At 37.8% G+C, this 20,393-nt stretch overlaps 1 long non-coding RNA gene and 1 other non-coding gene across 2 annotated transcripts in view; one reads left to right on the top strand and one right to left on the bottom strand.

Annotated features, from left to right (window-relative positions):
- The window catches only part of LOC143686105 (uncharacterized), a 193,825-nt gene that overhangs the window by 123,302 nt on the left and 50,130 nt on the right, over positions 1-20,393 (top strand). The gene's annotated exons all lie outside the window — the stretch shown is intronic.
- Positions 6,762-6,832, bottom strand: TRNAR-UCU (transfer RNA arginine (anticodon UCU)). Its single transcript has one exon. It is a non-coding gene; the product is annotated as a tRNA-Arg (tRNA).

Genomic DNA, 20,393 nt, shown 5'->3' on the forward strand with positions numbered 1-20,393 from the left:
TTCATGGAAGGACACTCACCGTGACATTCTCCACAGTTCTCACCATTTCCTAGTGTCTTGCTCCCACTGCATGTACATTAAATGACAGCCTGTGCTGTCTTTTTCTTATTCTTTTTTTTTTTTTTTGGATGCTGTATGGTGGGGGTCACATTTCATTCTTTTTCCATGTGAGTTTCCCTGTATTGCAGCACCATTTGTTGAATTTTGGGGGTGTGAGGTGGGGAAGTGCATGAGCTAGGAGTTGAACCTGGGTCTCCCATAGGGCAGGAACTACCCTTGCACCCCCTGTGTTGTCTTTCAAATGGCAACCCTTGGTCTAAAGAGATAAGCAGCGCACCTCTCATCTTAGCCTTGCTCTAAATGGCATATTTCTCAGCAGGGCTGGCTGGAGGGACACATGGAAAGTCTGTGGGTGGCAATTGCAGGGATGACCGGTATGAGGTAAGAGAGAGTTACCATTAAGACTTGCAGGTGATGATCGTATTTCCTACTAATCTTTCTGTATCTATTTCAAGACCACTACAGTTCTGATGTTCTCATTCAGTAGTGTTTTCAGCATCATCCTTCATTTCTGATGTGTTAGGAATACTCCTGGCTGCAAAGAAGAAAGCACCTGCAAGCACAGCTGTTTCCCCAGTGACGATGCCCGTCTCACCTGAGAACTTGCTGCCGGTTGTACCAACGCTGCTTTAGCACAGCAATGAGGGTGGCGGGCTGGGTCAGCCTCTGCGGCACTCTTGTTCTCTCTCTCATGGCCACAACGTGGCTGCAACAGCTTTTGTTCCTTTCACTAGTGTCCTGAGTGCAGAGGTAAAACTTTTCCTTCTGTAAGGCTTCTCTTGTTGTTGTTGTTGTTTTGTTTATTAGAGAAGTTGTAGGTTTACAGAGCAATATGTATAAAGTACAGGATCCCCATTGACCACACTGTTATTAACACCTAGAATTAGTGGGTCACATTTGTTAGAATGGATGAAAGCATATTTTTACAATTAAACTATGAAGTATAGCCCATGGTTTAACTTAGGGTTCACACTTTGTGTACAGTAGTTCCATGGATTTTTTTAAAGATTTTATTCTACTACCATATATACAACCTGACATTTCCCCTTTTAACCACATTCAAATATATATATCTCAGTGCTGTTAATTACATTCACAAAATTGTGTTGCCATCACCACCTTCTATTACTAAAACATTTCCATTGCTCCAAATAGGAGCTTTATAAGGCTCTTTTTAATGAAGATAGAGTATCCTTCCCAGAAACACATACACCAAACTCTGCCCCATATTTTATTGCTCAGAAATGTGTCTCATGGCCACCAACTGTGGGGGAAGCCAGGTAACTGAGCATCTCCCAAACGGGGAAAGGGGTCACCATCCCTGCTCAGACCACTTGTGTGGATGTGCCTTTCTTGTGATCTAGGGCCCTTTTCCCACCACCTGAGCAACACCAGGGGAGGAAGGTACCCCTGGGAATTTGGTGGGCTGTGAGACAATGCCTGCCATTTTTGTTATGGAGACATCTTGTCTTTAAATGTCCACCTTACCTTCCCCAAACTTCTAATCTGTGCAAAAACTGTTGGCTTGCACCCCAGAGAAATCACCATTCTAATGAAAATCTCTTGCTTTATGAACACCTTGCCCATAGCATGTTATAAAACAGGGGCAGTTATGGGGATTCCCTTCATCTCAGTGTTACACCTGGACCTTAGGGAACAGGTAAGGCTTAACATGGCTAAGTAAAGCTAGAGCAAGTTTGAATAGGTTGGTAGGATTTGAGGGGGACAGATAGAGGAATTTGCATTGAAGGGCAGGGTCTGATGGGTAAGCAGGATGAGGGAGTCCTGGGTTGAGAGCTCATATGCATGTCTGATAAGTCCCTTTCAGTTATAAGGGTTAGAAATCCACAGCAGATTGAGTGAAATAATGACGTGTGTGTGTGTACACATATACACACTACATGAGCTAAAAAATCCAAGGATGGCTTATGCATCTAGTTTCAGGTTTTGAAGGATGCAATAAAAACCTGTCTTTCCCCTTTGCTTCCTCTGTGAAGGTTTCATTCTGAGGTGATTTGTAGTGTGTCCCCCAAAAGCCTCATTCTGCATAACCACGATGTCCAGGCCAGGTAAGGAGAAAGCTGATTCCTCCATGTCTCTAAGTCTCCAGATGAAGGCTAGTTGGCCTTAATTGCCAGACTTGAGCCTAATTGCCAGACTTGGTACCATTTTTTCATACCATGACAAAATGGTATGAAACGTACTGATCCGCTTAGTCTAAGTCTGGGGTTGGCCAACTATGGCCATTTGCGTAAATAAAGTTTTATTGGAACACAGCCGTGCTCATTCATTTATATATTATCTATGGATGTTTTTGTGCTACAAAGACATATTTAAGTAGTTGCCTCGTAGAGGCCAGCAAAGCCTGAAGTATTTACTATTTGGCACTTTATGGAAAAAAGAGTTTGCTGACCCCTGCTCCATTTAGAGAACAGGATTGAAATCAACTTCAGCCAGAGCAAATGGGCTGAGAATGGAAAAGGGATGGTTCCCCCAAAACAGTGGCTTACCATTAGAAGGGAATGAGGATGCTGGGCACTTGTTTGATGTGTCCCCATGGCATGCTCTAGGGGCGGGCATACTGAATTTCTTAGTTGGCCAGGAGTTTGTAGGGCCCCTTTATTTCTGAGGGAGCTGGCACAGTTTTGAGCTTCATTGGAAAGATTTGCTTTCTGGATTGTGAGAAAAGAGATTGCAGTGCTTTGGGGTGCCTAGACCATCTCGGTGAGGTGCTGCATTTAAGACACTGATTTGTGGAATGTATGTTGGTGGCCTAAAGCAGATAAAAAATGAAATGGTCATGGAGTGGTGGAATGGAAGACAGGTCAAGAAGAAAACAGAGGCTTAATGACAGTACAGGGAATTGGCTGATCATCTGTGTCACCAAACTATTGCTTAACTGACCCATGCTTAGCTGAACAGGAGGCTATTTCTTGGTGGCCAAACACAGGGATTGCATAGGTCTAGTTCTCTTCAATATTTTAACAGAGTATATTGGGTGAAAAAGAATATGTCTGCTTGCTAGGCTTGGTGAAGGTGGCATATAAATTGGGTAGGTGCAAGAATAAATTTCTCAATTAGTGGAAATAATAAGTTGAAAAGGAAAAGAGATTTATCAGGAATAGGTACCAAGCCCCATGTTTAGGTAAAACCAACAAATGATAAACAAATACAAATATAAAACCTGCAGAATAGAGGAGACCTGGTTTAAGGCAGTCCATGTTTGTCTGGCCACAAATGCAACATGAGTCTACAGTGCTAAAAAGCTATTAGAAAATGGTGGCAGAGAAAGGATGGTTTTTCAACAAATGGTCCTGGGTCAAGCAGGCAGTCATACAGGAAAGAAAACTAACTAGGCCCCTACCTCATATCACACATAAGATCAATTCCAGATGGATTCCAGATTTACCTGTGAAAGGTAAAGCAATAAAGTTTTTAGGAAAATAAGCAGCTTAATAGAACACCTTCCTAGGGTGGGGTGCAAGGGCAGTTCAGTGGCAGAATTCTCCCATATGGGAGACCCAGGATCGATTTCCTTGTCCATGTACTTCTCCCAGACAACAAACCAACAAGCAAAACAAACAAATAAAAAAAAAAACACAAACAAAAATTCAGCAAATGTTGCTGCAGTAACAGGATACTCACATAGAAAAGTAATGAAATGTGACCTTGCCATAAAGCATACAAAAAAAAAGAGAGAGAGAGAGAAAGAGAACACCGTCCTTAATTTTCTCTGTTTCTGTTTTTGTTTCTTAACCAGGGCACAAAGAGTGCTAATCCTAAGGAGAAAAAAATAGATGGAACTTTTAAAAATTAACAACTTTTCTATAAGAGATCTTAGAAAGGGTGAGAAGGCAGCAGATAGAATGGGAGAATCTCCCCAGAAAAATAAAAAGAAGTCCTACAAATCATTAAGAAAAGGCCAGAAAACACAATAGAAAAATAGGCAAGAGACTGGGCCAGACAGTTACTATAAGAGAATATCCAAATAGCCACCAATTATATGAAAAGGTGTTCAATTTCATAGTCAAAAGGGAAATGGGAACTATCCATTAAAACGTTATGTGCTGCCATCACACTGCACCAGCATTGTTGAAGTTCAAAGAGCCCATAATAACAAGTGTTGGTGAGAATGTGGGGCAACTCTGCTGGTTGGAGTGTAATGTGACACAACTGCTTTGGAAAAATGTTCCATAGTGTCAGCTAAAGCTCATAACATTCATACCCTATGACTCAACAATTCCATTCCTCAGGAATTTACCCAACAGGAATGCATACACAGGTTCATCAAAAGTTGGGTATTAGGGCAGGCTGCAGTAGCTCAGCAGGTGGAGTTCTTGTCTGCTATGCTAGAGACCTGGGTTCGATTCCCAGTGCCTGCCTATACAAAAAAAAAAAAAAAAGATGGGTACTAGAATTTTCCTAAATAGCACTATTCGTAATAGTCAAAATCTGGAAAAAACCCCAATATCTACCTATATTAGAATAAGTTAAGAAATTGTGGTATATCTCCACAATGAATTATCATACAGCAATCTGGACAAATCTCACAAACATAACGTTAATTAAAATTAGCCAGCCCCCAAGGCAAGCATGCTGTGTGATTCTATACACAGAAAGCACAAAACAGACAAAACTAAATTAAATAAAAGAAGACACACTAGCAGTTGTCTGTAGGGAGGAAATACAGGTTGGGGGCGGGGGTCTTGAGGGAAGCTACTGGGCTTCTTGTAATTTCCGCTTCTTGATCTTGGTATTGATTACTTCGGTGTACTTTAATTAGTAAACATAAGTTGAGTTATACATTTGTGATAGGTCACAACTCTGTATGTATGAAATACTTCAATTAGAAGTTTCAGCTAAAAATCTGTTGTTGAGTAAATGAACCATGTAAAAAAAAAACTACTCCAATTATGTTTGTGTGCCAGGTGAGCGAGGCTTTCTCACCAAAGCCAATTCAGTTCCTTTTCAATAGCTGAGCAAACTGACTTGAACTAACTCCCAGTTACACTTAAACCCAAGTGACATATCTCCAGGCCTGGTTGTGTCTTATCTTAATTATTCTTACAGAGCAGAAGTTGCAAACTGGTGGCCCACATACCCAATCCTCTAGAAAGTGCATTTGTTTGGCTCAGAGTTGGCTGAATCAGTGATGTGCTTTTTAAAAGTTAGTTGGCATCTAATTTCACATACAAATCTGGATTTTCATCTCTTCTTAAAATATTGGAAGATCTAGCAAATGCTGGGTCCCCATTCCAAAATAACAGCATATGCTCAGAGCTGAGTTGTAGCTGCTTGCTTCTTTTATGGGTACTGTCAAATTTACCACACTTCCCACCACTCCCTAATGTCTTGTCACTAGCATGCTTCACTCATTTGTATTTCCTCTCTAGAACCTGCAGGCATTTGGCCTACTGCCCCTGATTTGGAGCTGCTCAAAAGGCCTCCAGAATCTCTTCTGACTTTCTACCTTTGTAAACTCGATTTCTGATTCATGTCATGGTGCTTTCTTTTCTCATCTCTTCCAACACCATGACGTCAGCTGCTTTTCATATCAACTAATTTCCACATACATCGATTTAATATTTATAAAATACATTTATTCACTGGCATATGTGGAAATTGAATAAAGATTGTATTGACAAGGGGCTATCAATCTTATGGGACTATGATTGGAAAGAAGGGTGATGCCTAAATCAATTGTTGGAGGCACTAACATTTTCTCTATACTTGATAAAATCATTTCTTCTTCTCCTGTTACTGATTTGTTCTTCAATATTCCCAGTGTTCATTGAATGGTAGACACTGTTTCAGGCGAAGGGATGTGGCAGTGAGTCATTCAAAGACCCCATCTCTTAGAACCTGGTCTTGTGGCGGCAAACTGAAAATACATACATGCAGACATACATGCAAACGTACATGCATATGTGCAAGTCATGTGGTGAAAAATCGCTATGCAGAAAAATTAAGAAGTTTAAGAGAGTAGAGAATGATGCAGTATGAAAGGGTGGGGAGGTGGGGCTAATGAAGGGCTTGTTGACCTGAATGAAGTAAGCCATGTGGATATTTGAGGAAGAAAGTGTCCAGGCAGAGAGAAGAGCAAGTGCAAAGGTCCTGAGGCAGAACAAACCTGGCTTGTTAGAGGAATAGTAAGAAGGCCAATGTGGCTATAGGGAGAGCAGTAGGAAATGAGGTTCTAGAGATGAAAGAAATTGGGGAGGGGCAGGGTGGGGGAAGCCAAGTCTAATCTTGTGCAATATTGTTACACCAGAGCAGAGACTTTGGAAATTATGTTAAGTGTGGCAGGATCCACCGGAGGGAATTGAGTAGGAAAATAACATTCAATTTTATATACCTTATAGTTGCCCTTTCCTTGTGCCCTGCCCGTGCCTTAGAGCTGCCAGTAATTTCTTTGCTCCCTTGATGCTTTTAGGGCTTAAGAGGTTGCTGGCACTTAAAAGCACTTTTATTTTTGAAAATGGCAATTGAAATGTCCACCTAAGAAGATATAGCTGAAAAGAAGTCATTTGTTAACAAAGGAAAATTATGGACATTTCCTAAACAAATAACTGGTTTTGTATTTGTTTTTGGCCATCTGTGTTCTTTGTTAAATATATAAGGAATTAATTGTGTGTCCCTTTAAAGCATGTGATGGTTTAAAAGGTAGTAATTTTTTTTGGGGGGGGCAGGAGGGTGGGGGGTGCATGGTCCGGGAATCGAACCCAGGTCTCCTGCATAGAAGGCTAGCACTCTACCACTGAACCACCCATGCACCCTAAAGGGTAATATTTTTTGGTGAGATGACCGGAAGCTGGAGAGGAGAGAGATCCTGTGAATGGAACCTTCCAGATTCACCTCTATTGCCTCCTTAATTAGTAGAGATTTCTCCTAGAGCCTGATGGTTCCATTGCCTTCAGTTTGGTTTAATGTGCTGTGAATTTCCTCCTTTCCCTCCTTTTCAAAAGTATTTTAATGGGAAACTGGAAACAATATTAAACTGAAAGTGAGAAGTTTACTTCTAAAGAAATGTTTTTCGTGGAATGCTAACTGAAGAAACCCTATTAGGAGCCATAAGTCCAACTGAGAGTTAAAAAGTGTTTTGAATGAAGCTGCTGAGAGGGGAAAAAATGAGTTGAAATAAGCCTGGGAGAAAAGAACCACCATTTTAGAGTCAGAATCACTGTTGAAGGAAGGTTAATTTTCACAGTAATAGGATATCTGTAGCCTAGTTAAGGAAATGAAACTGTAACTAGGTTAACAAGAAATCCGAACTTTATCCTGCATAACTTGACTAATGTTGCTGAAAGAGGGCTGGGAGAAAAATTACCTTGCTATTAGGTGGTGTGTAGCTTGGCTTTGAGGAGAAAGAAGCATGATTGTCCCCGAGTGGACGATGCTTCAGCTTCTGAGTTAAGAAATCCATGTGTACGTTGAAGGGGACGGCAGGGAATGGAGATAAAGAAACTTCTGGATTTTGTCAACCATGGAAGGTGACCTGAACATGCAGAGTACCCATGTTTGAGGCATTCTGACTGACTGGAGATGACTTTAAACAGAAACTCATCTTCCAGGAATAGGCTGAAAAATACGTGCAAACGTAATGATTAGATAATAATGCTCTTGTTTTGTGATGGTAGTAATTTCCTCATTTTTCCCCCCATCACTTCAACAAATATTTATCGAGCGACTGCGATATGACAAGCACTAAGCTGGAAGATATAAACAAATAATTAAAATAATTGGAGACAAATGTGATAATAGATATCTGAACGGAAGACCTTGGGGAATAGGCTACCCCTTATCTTTTATTTGCCACTTGTTTATACTTAGTTTCTTGCGAATGCGTACACAAAGGTAATCTTCTCCTAAACCAAGAAATCGGTTTTCCTGTTAGGTTCTTTTTGTACATCTGTTTCAAATAAAATGGAAGGGATTACCCTGCTTAGTGAAAGTTGCTGGATATTCAGCACCTGCTGGAATTTGGAACTTGAGGAACGGGAAAAGGATATGATCTGGGGGCAGGACTACCCAGTTTTAAAGAAGCATCGCCTCAACCCTTTACTGCAATGAAACAAACGACGTTGAACATCATGCTCGACAGTGATAAGTCATTCCAACCAGTCCCAGTAAAGCGTCTTTGAATTTCAAAGGAGGTGATGACTAGAAAAATTCACAGAACTGGTTGGCCTGAAGAATTCCTTAGCTTCATTTAAAAAATTTTTGCTCATGTCTCTCGCTCGTAAAGGTATGTGCCCTTTTATATTTCCATTTTCTTTTTTTTTTCCCAACCTAAATCATTAGTAACTCATCATCTGTAAAATACAGCTCGGAAGTTAATATTCGTTACCATCTATACATGATTTTAGATAATTCTAAACAAATATACTGGGAAAGAAAGTAAGTGGCAGTATGTACCAGAAGTAATACGTGAACACATTTTCTTTCTGAAAGATCCGCACAAGATCTAAGCCTTTAAGAAGAAAAGAAAAGAAAAAAAAAGAAAAATAAAAACCAAAGATCTAAGCCTTTAAACAAAACATCAGATCAATGTACTATGAAGCTGATATAGAATAAGGTTCTGTTTCATCAACATTTTTCCCAGTTATTCTGGCACATTTTCTTTCCTCAAAAATTTTGGAATTAGCTTGTTAGGTTCCTTACGATTCCACAGTGATTAGAGAAGACTTATTTGAATTTATATATCAGCTTCAGGGGAAGTTAAATTCTTGTACATAATAAATAACCTCCATTTATTTAATTTTTTCCTGCGTTCTTTAATATTTTGTAGTTTTATGCTAAATGGTCTTGTGCATTACCTTGGTTTTATGTTTCCTGTTGTATTATAAGTGGGATACTTTCCCTAAAGCAACTTTTCAGGAAGTTCATGCTGGTGTATAGAAAAATTGTGTTACCTATTGACATCATATCAATCTGCCATGCATATTATTTCTTTTATCATTCTAATATTTTGATTGGTTCTCTTAAATTTACTAGGTGGATGATTGTAATCTGGAAGTATTGAGAGTGGTTTTCCTTCTCTTCCCCAATATGACATCTCTGATTATTCTTCTCTTAATGCATTGACTTAGACCCTAAATATGAGTTGGATGGTGGCAAGAGCTAGCATACTTACTTTCTTTCTTTTTTTTTTAAAACATGGACAGGCACCAGGAATTGAACCTGGGTCCTCTGGCATGGCAAGCAAGCACTTTTGCCTGCTGAGCCACAGTGGCCCGCCCACTTATTTTATTTCTGACTTTAATGGGAATTTAATATGATATTTGTTTTCTGATGGTTACTCTTTATTAGATTAGGAAGTGTTCTTTTGATCTTAGTTTACTGAAGATGTTTTAACAAGTTTCTTGTGACAGTTTTATTGAGATACAATTCACATACCAAATAATTCATACATTTAACATGTTACCATTCAATGGTTTTTAATATATTTACAGAGTTGTACAACTATCACCACAATTTTAGAATGTTTTCATAACTCAGAAAGAAACCCCATAGCCCTTAGCTAGCCACCCTCCCCTTACCTCCAAATCCACCCTCCCCCTCCCACCACCCCAGCCCTAGGCACTCCCTAATCTACTTTCTGTCTCTATGGATATGCCTATTCTGGACATTTCATATAAATGGAATTCTACAATATGTGACCTTTTATGACTGACTTCTCTCACTTAGCATAATGCTTTCAAGATTCATCTATGTTGTAGCATGTATCAAAAATCCATTCCTCTTTATGACTGGATAAAGTTATCTATCCATTGCATAGAAGTACCACCATTTGTTTATCATTAACATTATTTGTTTATCCATTCATCATTTAGTTATTAGCCATTTAGATGGGCATTTAGTTATTTTTGTCTTTTATCTATTATGAGCAATGAATCTATGAACATTTGTGTATAATTTTGTGTATGTGTGCATATGTTTTCATTTTCCTTGGGTATATACCTAAGAATAGTATTGCTGTATCAAATGTTTGATTCATTCAAGAATTGGCAGACTGTTTTTCAAAGTGGCAGCATCATTATGCAGTCCCCAAGTCGTGCATGTGAGTTCCTATTTCTCCATATCCTCACCAACACTTTTTAATTGTAGCTATCCTATTGGGTGTGAAGTGGCACCTCATTTTGGTTTAGATTTGCGTTTCCCTAATTACTAATGATGTTGAGCATCTTTTCATGCACTTATTGGGCATTTGTGTATCTTCTCTGGATAAATTTCTATTCCGATCCTATGTCTATTTTTAAATTGAGTTATCTTTTTATTATTGAGTTGTAAGAGTTCTTTATATATTGCATATATAAATCCCTTATGAGATACATAATTTGAAAAATATTTTCTCCCTGTCTATGAGATGTTTTTTCACTTTTTTTGCTTGTGTTCTTTGAAGCACAGAAGTTTTAAATTTTGGTGAAGTTCACATTGCCTACACTTTTTTTGGTAATTTTTGCTTTCAGTATCATATCTAAGAAATCATTGTGAAATTCAAGGTCATGAAGATTTAGCCCTATCTTTTCTTCTAAGAGTTAGGTCTTTGATCCATTTTGAGTTAGGTCTTTGATCCACTTTGAGTTAATTTTTCTGTATGGTATAAGGTAGGGGTACAAATTCATTCTTGTGCATGTGAACAACCGGCGTCATTTGTTGAAGAGAATTTTCTTGTTCCTGATCTTAAGGGGAAAGCATCCAGTATTTCACCCTTAAGTATGATGTTGGCTGTAGGCTTTTCATAGATATCCTTTACTGGGTGAAAAAGTTTCTGAGTGTTTTTATCATAAAAGGACATTAGATTTTGTCAAATGCTTCTTTTGTATCTATTGAGATGATCATGTAGTTTTTGTTTTTTTTGTGTAATGTATTATGTTAATTGACTTTCAATAACGTAATGTATATTTTACCAAATGTGCAGTGTATAGTTCAATAATATAATATATATAGTATAGAGCATATATAGTACAGTGTGATATGTTAATTGATTTTCAGTGGGTTAATTGATATTGAACCAACCTTGCATCCTGGGATAAATTTCACTTAGTAATGGTGTATAATCCTTTTCATACATTGTGGGATTTTTTGATCATTGTTTGTTGAGGACTTTTTGTATCCATCTTTATAATAGATAATGGTATTTTTTTGATTGTTTGTTTTTCATTGTGACATGTTTTCCTGGTTTCAATATTAGACCATTACTGCCTCATTAAATGAGTTGGGAAGTTTTTAGAAGAGTTTGTGAGTAATTGTATGATTTTTTTCTTTCAGTATTTGATAGAATTCACCAGGGAAGCTTTCTGGGCTTGGGTTTTTCTTTGTGGGTAATTTTTTTTATTACATTTTCCATCTCTGTTATAGGTCTACTTAGATTTTCTATTTCTTCTTTAGTCAATTTTGATAGCTGTTTCTTAATCACCCTATTTATAGTTGCAAGCTCCTCCCTATAGAACTTTCTATCTCTGTTATTCTGCTCTATTTTTTTCATGACTCTCATCACTTTCTAATATACTGCACAGAGTAGCACTGTTGTAAGCAAACTACTCTGCTGGAATTAGTAAGTCTAGGACATTTGAGTATTTTGTTCACTTAGGTATTCCCAAGCTCTTAAACAGTGCCTGGTACGTAAGAAGCATGGAGTAATTATCTATTGAATGAATGAATTAAGATCCAATGACATTTATCTTTTAATCTGTTAAGGTAATGAATTACTTTATTTTATTTCTTATAGTTGAATGTGATGATGAATTTCATGTGTCATCTTGGCTAGGTTATGGTGTCCAGTTGTTTGGTCATGCAAGCACTGGCCTGATTGTTACTGTGAGTGCCTTTTGTAGATAGATTTAAATTATTAGTCAGTTGGTTGCATCTATGGCTGATTACGTTTAAAATTAATAAAAGAGATTACCTTCAGCAATGAGAGGAGTGTCATCCTATAAGTTGGAGGCCTTAAATCAAGAACTGAGGATTTCAACAGTCAGAAGAGTTTCTATCACACTTCAGCTAGCCCACTTCTCTTAGGGAATTCAACATCACTTTCATTGGAGTGTCTAACTTGTGGCCTGACCTATGAAATTCTGGCATGCCAATCCCCACAGTCATGTGAATAAATTCCTATTTAATCTATTAAAAGTTACATGTATATAATTTTTTTTCTAAAATCTTCTTCTGTTTTCTCTACTACTCTTTCTTCACAGGTGCTAGCTCCACGAGTTGAGCTGACTCTTGCACTAGTTTTCTTAAGTGTTTGGGGGCGCATCTTGTGTGCTTATATGTGCCCTTGGGTTATATTTGCCTAATATGATGAGTCTCTTTACTGTAGCCTACTAATGGGGGTTGGAATAGCATTTGTTAATATCAGGAGATCTGCTGCCTTGCCTTCAGGATGTAGGAGTTCCCTGTCCCTGTTGGAGCAATTGCATTATGGGACTCTTTGCTGCATCTCTGACCCTGACACCCTTAGCGTGGTTACCTTCTGCTTAGTTTAGAGTCAGAAGGAGGGGAGAGCAGTTGGCCTCATTGTTCCACAGGTAGCCATGAGAGCAAGCATCATGTCAAATAATTCAGGTTCTTCTACTTTTTGTGATTATTTGTTTTGGCCCAGATGTCCCTCAGAACTGCCTCTTCCCCTGAGGAAGGTTTCTTCTGCACATTTTCTGAGCCATGGTTCCCTCTTATGGTGTGGCTGTTTGCTTGTGTATTCCATTTTGTATCTTTTAAGAATTCCTAAAAGTTTCTGGTTCACTAATCCACTGATGACACCCTTTATTTTCCAACAACTGTTAACATTTCTTTCTCTCTCCTTATCTACTTTTCTTCCTTCTCTTGTTCCTCCTTTAAGAGAACTTTGGATATCAGAGATAATATTTTATATTCTGCAACCATTTGGCTACTGGTTGGCTTTTTGGAAAATTGAGAGTTTAATCACAGCCATTTAGAAATGTTCATGTCATTTGAGTTTTTACCAGTGTTTAAAAGAAAGTGGTATTTACACATCTCTTTAACAACTTTGACTTACTATGACACTTGCACTATCTTCGCTGAAGGGTATGATAGACAAATATTCCTCATGATTTCATTTGTGTGTGTGTGTTGGGTTTTTTTTTTTTTTTTGCAAGGGTACTCTAAAACATTTATCATCCTGATTATCCTGATTATTGGCATAATAATAACAATTCTTTGACCATAATGCCAGACTACCAATTTCCCCACACTTTCTTTAATATTTGATTTAGTAAAATTGAAGACACAAGCAACACTGGGAATTTGAAACATTTGCCTTAGCAAACAACCTCCTCAAATGTCTTCTATATGAACTCATAAAAAACTCAGGTCTGCAGGTCAAATTAAAGAATCAGCATTAGCGGTCAAGAAGACCATACAAACTACCACCTTGACCCTGCTTTCTCCAAAGTGGTGTCTAAAGTTGGGTAGTAGTGGAGGGGCTTTGGATCCCAAAGGAAGTCCATGGTTCTGAAATAAGCCTTTCTCTGCAATCTTGCATGGAAGGCACAAAATTCTAGTGGTCTCAAAAATCAGTATTTTTCCCATCACATCTGCTCATCCTAGGTGAACTTCTTATTCCCCTCTAAAATACCATGGACTTCATCGTCCTAGGTCTTTGCTCGGGTGAGAATGTCCTCCCCAACCTTCTCCACTAGGCAGGGCTCATTTTTCAGTATCTGTCTCATGAGTTCCTTGTTCCCTGAAGCCTACTGATTTCCCCCAGGAAGAGTAGGTCTGCCCTTCTTGATCTTCATAGCACTTTTTCATCCTCTGTCTGACAGGTGATATGTGACAGAGCTTCTCAGATGTGTCATTATTATTTTATCATCCACCTGTTGCTCCCAGTAGCATGGGATTGGTGGAACTGTGATTTATTCTTCTTTCCTTGGCATTTAGAAAAATGGAAACTTTCTTTTAGTTCTGGAAAGAAAATTTATTAAAGAGCTTCCAGTTTTCATATTTCATAGTATTTAACAGAGAAAGTCATACTCAAAGGTACCTTGAGGCTACTACATATTTCAAACTATCTTTTTAATGTTTCAGGGTTGATGAAACCCAGAAGACTTAATTCCAACTGCCTGCCTTGCCTTGGGAAAACCTGTACATATTTGAATTATTGGACCATTATAAACAAAGCTATCAAAATCACCAACATTTTCAAAGCAACTCTTTTGCCATTAAAGGCAGTTCAATAAATATATTTTAGAAAATAGGGAAAGCAAAAAAGGAGTTAAAAATATAGTCTAACAATTTCTGCTGTTATGTTGTGGTCAGTGAGTGTGAGGTGTACGATTTCTCTTCTTATGACCAATTTGTAGTTTAACATTTGTTAATGTTTCATGGAGGCTTTAAAAGGGTGAATAAAGGAACTATATAATTCAGTGATAGTTAGCTTAGACATAGTTTATATTTATACATTTCAGTATGTACGTTATAGAATATGTATATTCTGCATACACACACATATTTATATGCCAGACAAGTCTGTTGAGAATTGATGGAGGTATTTTTAGCTAATTTACTACTCTTCTATTTTTGCCAATTTCTCTTTGTAATTCTAATGATTTGTGTTTTGTAAAATTGTTTGGCACATGAAGTTTTGTGACTTTAAGCATTATTATTATTTGTGCTCTGTATCAATGTAAAAAGACACTTTTATAATACTTTTAACTTAGATTCTACTTTGTCAGATATTAACAGCTACACCCATTTATTTATTTATTTTAGTGCTTGAATATGCCTCAACTAATTTTGCTCCTTTTAGAAAGTTTTTGGACTTTTTAAGTTGTGCGCTTATATACAGAAGATAGCTGGGTTTTGTTTTGCTTACTCTGTGATTTTGTCTTGTTTCACTTTGTGGAGTAATCAGAGTGCTTTAACTCTAAAGCATTTACCAAATCAGAATGAGAAGAGGTTTCAAGATTCCTACTTGTTTCCTAGTAATTTTATATGCTTTTAAATTATTTTCTACCTTAGCCATGATTCTTCTTTGGTCTGTTATCATTTGTTAAAAAAACAAACATGTCAGAAAGATATCCTGCCCTCAATGAATGAAGCATTGGCACTTCATCTCTGGGAATATTTTTATGGAATGGAGGAGCCTAACTTAACCAAGATGTTTCGGACTCTCCAATTTTGGGGATTGCTTTTTCCTTTAACATCTTAACTCCTGTAAGCTATGTCCTTACTAACAGACAGAATAAAGTTCAGTTTAACTTAGTTTTGGGGTTTTCTAATTAATTTTGGGTCTGACAAAAGTTTAGACATTCCACAAATCTACTCTTTCTGACCCCCTCACTTCTCACATCCACCATATGCCCCTCTCAGCTCAATCTGCCATTTTAGGACTGGCTTCTTTTGACTGCTTTTCCTACCCCTGCCATAGACAAGATTCCTCCCCTAATTCCTCAAGCCATAGCTAAAGTATCAGAGATAGCTAGTTACCCCCAATATCCATTATTGCCTTTTGCTCTTTAATGACAAGGCCACACGTTTTAGCTGAACACATGGTTGGGGGTTAAACTACATTTCCCAGCCTTGCTTGCAGCTAAATTCTGGCCAGGAGAATTGCAGTGGTTCAGATCATGTGTCAACTTGGCTAGGTTATGGTGTCCAATTGTTTAATTAGGCAAGCTCTGGTCTGATTGTTAGTTTGAGGGTATTTCGTGCCTTTAAATGTTTATACAGTTGAGGGCAAAAATGACTGATTACATTAATAGCCAACAAAGGAGATTATTTTCTCTAGTGAGAGAAGTCTTATCCAATATGTTGAGAACCTTAAAGGGAGACCTGATGTTTTCAGGAGTCAGAAGAATTTCTATCGCCACTTCAGTCAGCTTCTCCTGAGGAATTCATTGAAACCTTCTTTGGAGCTCCCAACTTGTGGCTGCCTATGAAATTAGGATTTACCAATCCCCACAGTTACATGAGTCAATTCCTATAATAAATCTTTTAATACTTCTTCTTCTTTATCCATCTGCTGCTCTCTGGATAATTTAGCTGGTACTGGGACAGCTATTTTGGAAGACAAGATGGAAGACACAGGTGAAGGAAAGAAGAGTAAAAAGACAGAAAAATCTCAAATCCCCCAAATTGTAGAGTTACCATACCAGCCTTGGACTGTTTAAATTTGAATGGAAGGAGAGAGAAATGAATTTCTGTTGGGTTTAAACCATTGCTCTTTTGCCCATCTTTATTGTAAAAGATGAACCAGTATGCTATCTCATACATTTTTGGGTAAACATAAGTAAATGATAGAAGGAAATTGAAGGGTGATTAATAAATATTTGATAAGATAGAAAGGGAAAATATGGGTACTTGACTAATAATCTTGAAAATTGAAAAGTGTCAGAGTTAGAAATTATGAATTTTGGATTGCTTAACTCTTTCTGATTAGCATCAAAAGGAAGGGCTCTTTAATATCCTTCTAGAAGCTTTCCCTTATAAGGGTAACATACAAACTATAACATTCAGTTATAAGATTGATAATTTTTAAGGAAACGTTCTAGAATTTAAACCTTCAAATTTCTGCAATATTGGCAGTACTAAAAAGAAAAGTTTTGGAATTGCTTTAAGAACATATGTATAAGCCATAAAATGAAATCTGCTCGCTAATTAAAAGTCACACCTCATTTTGACATATGTTAATATCACCCAACTTGATTGCCCTCTTAAATCATCAGGTGCAGCCCTGAATGAACTTTGCTTATTTCTAAAAATCAAATCTGCCTTCCAAGGACACAGTTATGGGTAAATTCAGTCATGGATATATTCAAATGATTGGGCCCCAAGTCCTGAAAATAATGTCAAGAAGTTCAGAAATATGTTATAAAATGGTAACTTCTCTAAAGAAAGGGTCCCTCTTCCCAAAGCAAGACAAAAGGGTTTTAGTTGATCACAAACTTCGTAAGTTTTCATATATTTTCTAATAACCGATCACACTAGCATACCCACTAGATTTCACTTTAAATGTTTGCTTTCGTTTCCATCCTGATACCGGTGTTAAAACTCTGTGGGATACAAATGAGCCTAGGTCTGGTTGCATTTGGAATTTAGGTTTCAGCAGGTGGTCAGCGGGCACAGACATTTCACACCAAACTTGAATAGGTCTGTAACTCTGCCTTGGAAATCAGCTTGCCTATAAATATTTCACTCAGAGTCAGACAAAAGCTGGATGGATGAGAGGCTGCTTCGGACACAAAGCAGATAAATTCCTGTTTAACATGTACCTGATGCTGTATGATTTCTGCCCAGGTTCAGATTTCCTGGATCAAATACTCCCAAGGCCTGTGAGGCTGTATGGTTTCAGACACATAAGCTAAGCTTGGTATATATTACAGAGAAACCATCCATCTGGGTGTGACGACTCTGAAGGTAAGTGTTAATCCCAATCTGATTTCATGTGTATGCAACAGCTGCTGGGAACATTAGGCTGTCATCTGTGTCCAATGGAACGATTTCCTACCACTCAGCCTCATATGGCCTGAAAATTAATTTAGTGCATATTGGGAAATTCCTGAAACAACATGAGACTTAACACCATTTTTTCCATCAAATCCTTGGAGTTTTTGTTGATGTTTAGAGAGCCCAAGGAGGTGTGAAACTGCAGAACTGGGGAATGGAATGGTTCACTCATAAAACCTAGGACCCTTATTGGGGGTCCTTTCTCCAAGTAAATTTCATGTATTTTTCCAACAATAAACCCAGTGCCATTCATGGAGTAAAAATGTCCTTGAATGTTGTGACCAAATCCTGGGTTCTGTCTCTGTTTTAATTTCCTGTACCAACTTGATGATGTTGGAGAACATATCGGATTCAAACTCTACCTTTCCAAGTGAAAATCTCAGTGACTTGGATTCATGGTCATTGACTTAAACTTTTGGAAAGTACAAAAGTCACAGAGATCTCAAATAAGAATTAGTGTTCTCTGGCCTCTCCAAGGGCAGGGCCCATCTCTCCCAAATTGTTTTCTTTACTCTTCTCAGTTTCTATTTGATTCCTTTTGCAAAAAGAAAAAAATTGCTTAGGCTGATTATGTCCAAGTGTGAGTAAAGGAGAGTTGGTCAAAACTGTAAGCTATACCGAAGATGTAGATTTGCATTTTTAATGTAATGTTTGTTACTTATAACTTTACAAAGCTGACTTGATCAGCTTTGTAAAGCTGAAACACCTGCACTTTGGGAGGTCTTTTCAGAAGATCAGAACAGGGTTGGTAACTTCCATACTTCTGATTATGTTTAGACTTTCTTCTTTGATCTGATTATTAGCAGTTAAATGTGTTTGTGATATAATTGTGTTTGTGATGTAACTTGTCTAAGATATAACTGCTAATTCATGTGTGATTTAGTACAACTGAAGCTCCTTAAAGTAACAAAATAATTAAAACATTTATTGATCATCTAGTATATGCTAGTTAGATATGTGTCTACGTGAATGGTTCCTTGTGTAGCTTTTTCATAGGGCTATATGATACTAAATATCTACTAAATGATTTTTGGTGAAGGAAGACCAATGGTATTTGCTTTTACTTTATATTCATTTATCATTTCTACGAGTGCCACTCCACCAGACCCTCATCTTATAGATAAACTTTTACTATAGCTTTCTGATTGGTTTTCCAACTTCCAGATCAGGTACTTCTGAACCAAGCTTACTTTGTTAGAGTTTCTCATTAAAGATGTTCCCCCTAAGTTATTGTTTATACATACATGAAACATCCAAAATAGAAGTAACAGCAGCAAACTCACAAGTAAGGGCCACTTCTTCATCATTGCTGCATTCCAAGGTGAAAAACAGTACAAGGCATGAACATGCAGTGAACATCACATGTTAATTAATTTATTTCTTCCTCACTTCAATATTCATAAGCAGAGAGCATCCACAGATGGGAAATCTCATCAGCATGAAGACCCAGGTGATCTGCAAATATCAGCTTAGCCAGTGGATGGGATGTAGAATGTGCTACCAGAATTTCTTATCAATCAGGTTGGTCATGTAAGCTGCTCCATGATGCCATTCTCCCACAGAAGTGTTGAACGACTAGCAAAAATAGACAACAGTCACCTTCCTCAAAACTCTGGAAAACAATAAAAGGGTTGCAATAAGAATTTGCTCTTGGTCCTCTTGCTGGCCCATTCTCCAGCTCTTTACCAGCACAGTGTAGAGCCAGACTTTGCTCTAGTTAGGGGTCCTTGGCCCTGTTCTGGACCAAGCAGAATAACTCTATGAGCAGACTGTGGTGCCTGTATGATGGTCTTGTTCATGTTTCCACTGATAGACTGAATCTGGACACTTGTCTCTGGTTTATCCTCTCAGAACTCACCCTGTGGGCAGAAGCAGTTTGCAGATAGCTAAAGCAGTATAAGAAATGGTTAAGTTGAAGTGGCCTAGGGCAAAGGATTAGTTGCTTTAAATGATACAATAGAGCATCTGAGCAGGGGAGAAACTTTATTTGATAGGGAGAAGAGGGGGTATTTGAATTCCTATAAATAGAATTCCTAAGACCATGAGCAAGCAAGGGTCTAGGATAAGGCACAGCCTAAAGAAAGGAAGATAGGACTCTGTACTTCAAATTTGCCTTAGCCTGATCTTCGTGATTGGAAGGCTAATTTTTGAAGGAAAGCACCAGTTAAGAAGAGCGAAATAAATAAAGATTGTGAAAGGTAGGGATTTTCTGTTGTTGTTGTTTTGCTTTGGCTTATTTTTGTTAAATCGTGGTACCTAAAGGAAATCTCTGTCACATCACTAGCTTGATACAAACTTAAAGAACAGACAGCTCAGGGACTGAATCCCAGAGATAACACAAAATTAAAATATACAGTGCAGTGTGCAACAAAGGATTACAACAGAAACAAAGAAACAGGAAATGATGACCCATCCAAATGAACAAGTTCACAATCCATAAACCAATGATGGAGAGGCTCAGACTGTCAACACATCAGATAAAGACATTAAAAAAGAAGGCAGAGGAATGAAATATTTAAAGTGTGGAAAGGAAACAATTGCCAACCAAGAATTTAGTATCTGATGAGTCCATTTTTCAAAAAGACGGAGAGAGTCAGGCATTCCTAGATAAACAAAAGCTGAGGGAGTTGCTCAGTACTAGATCTGCCCCTACCAGTAATGCTAAAGGGACTTCTTCAGACCAAAGGAAAGTGGATTGAAGTGGCACAAAAAAATAGACTTCTGGTAAAGGTAACCATATGGGTACTATAAATGTCAATACTATTGAATTTAGTTTTGGGTATGTAACTCCACTTTTTACTCCCTACAAGCTCTAAAATGTAAAAGCATAAAAAGTAATAATGGATTTATGGTTTTGGACATGT

Source organism: Tamandua tetradactyla, chromosome 6, assembly GCF_023851605.1.
Source record: "Tamandua tetradactyla isolate mTamTet1 chromosome 6, mTamTet1.pri, whole genome shotgun sequence".
NCBI classification, from domain to species: domain Eukaryota; kingdom Metazoa; phylum Chordata; class Mammalia; order Pilosa; family Myrmecophagidae; genus Tamandua; species Tamandua tetradactyla.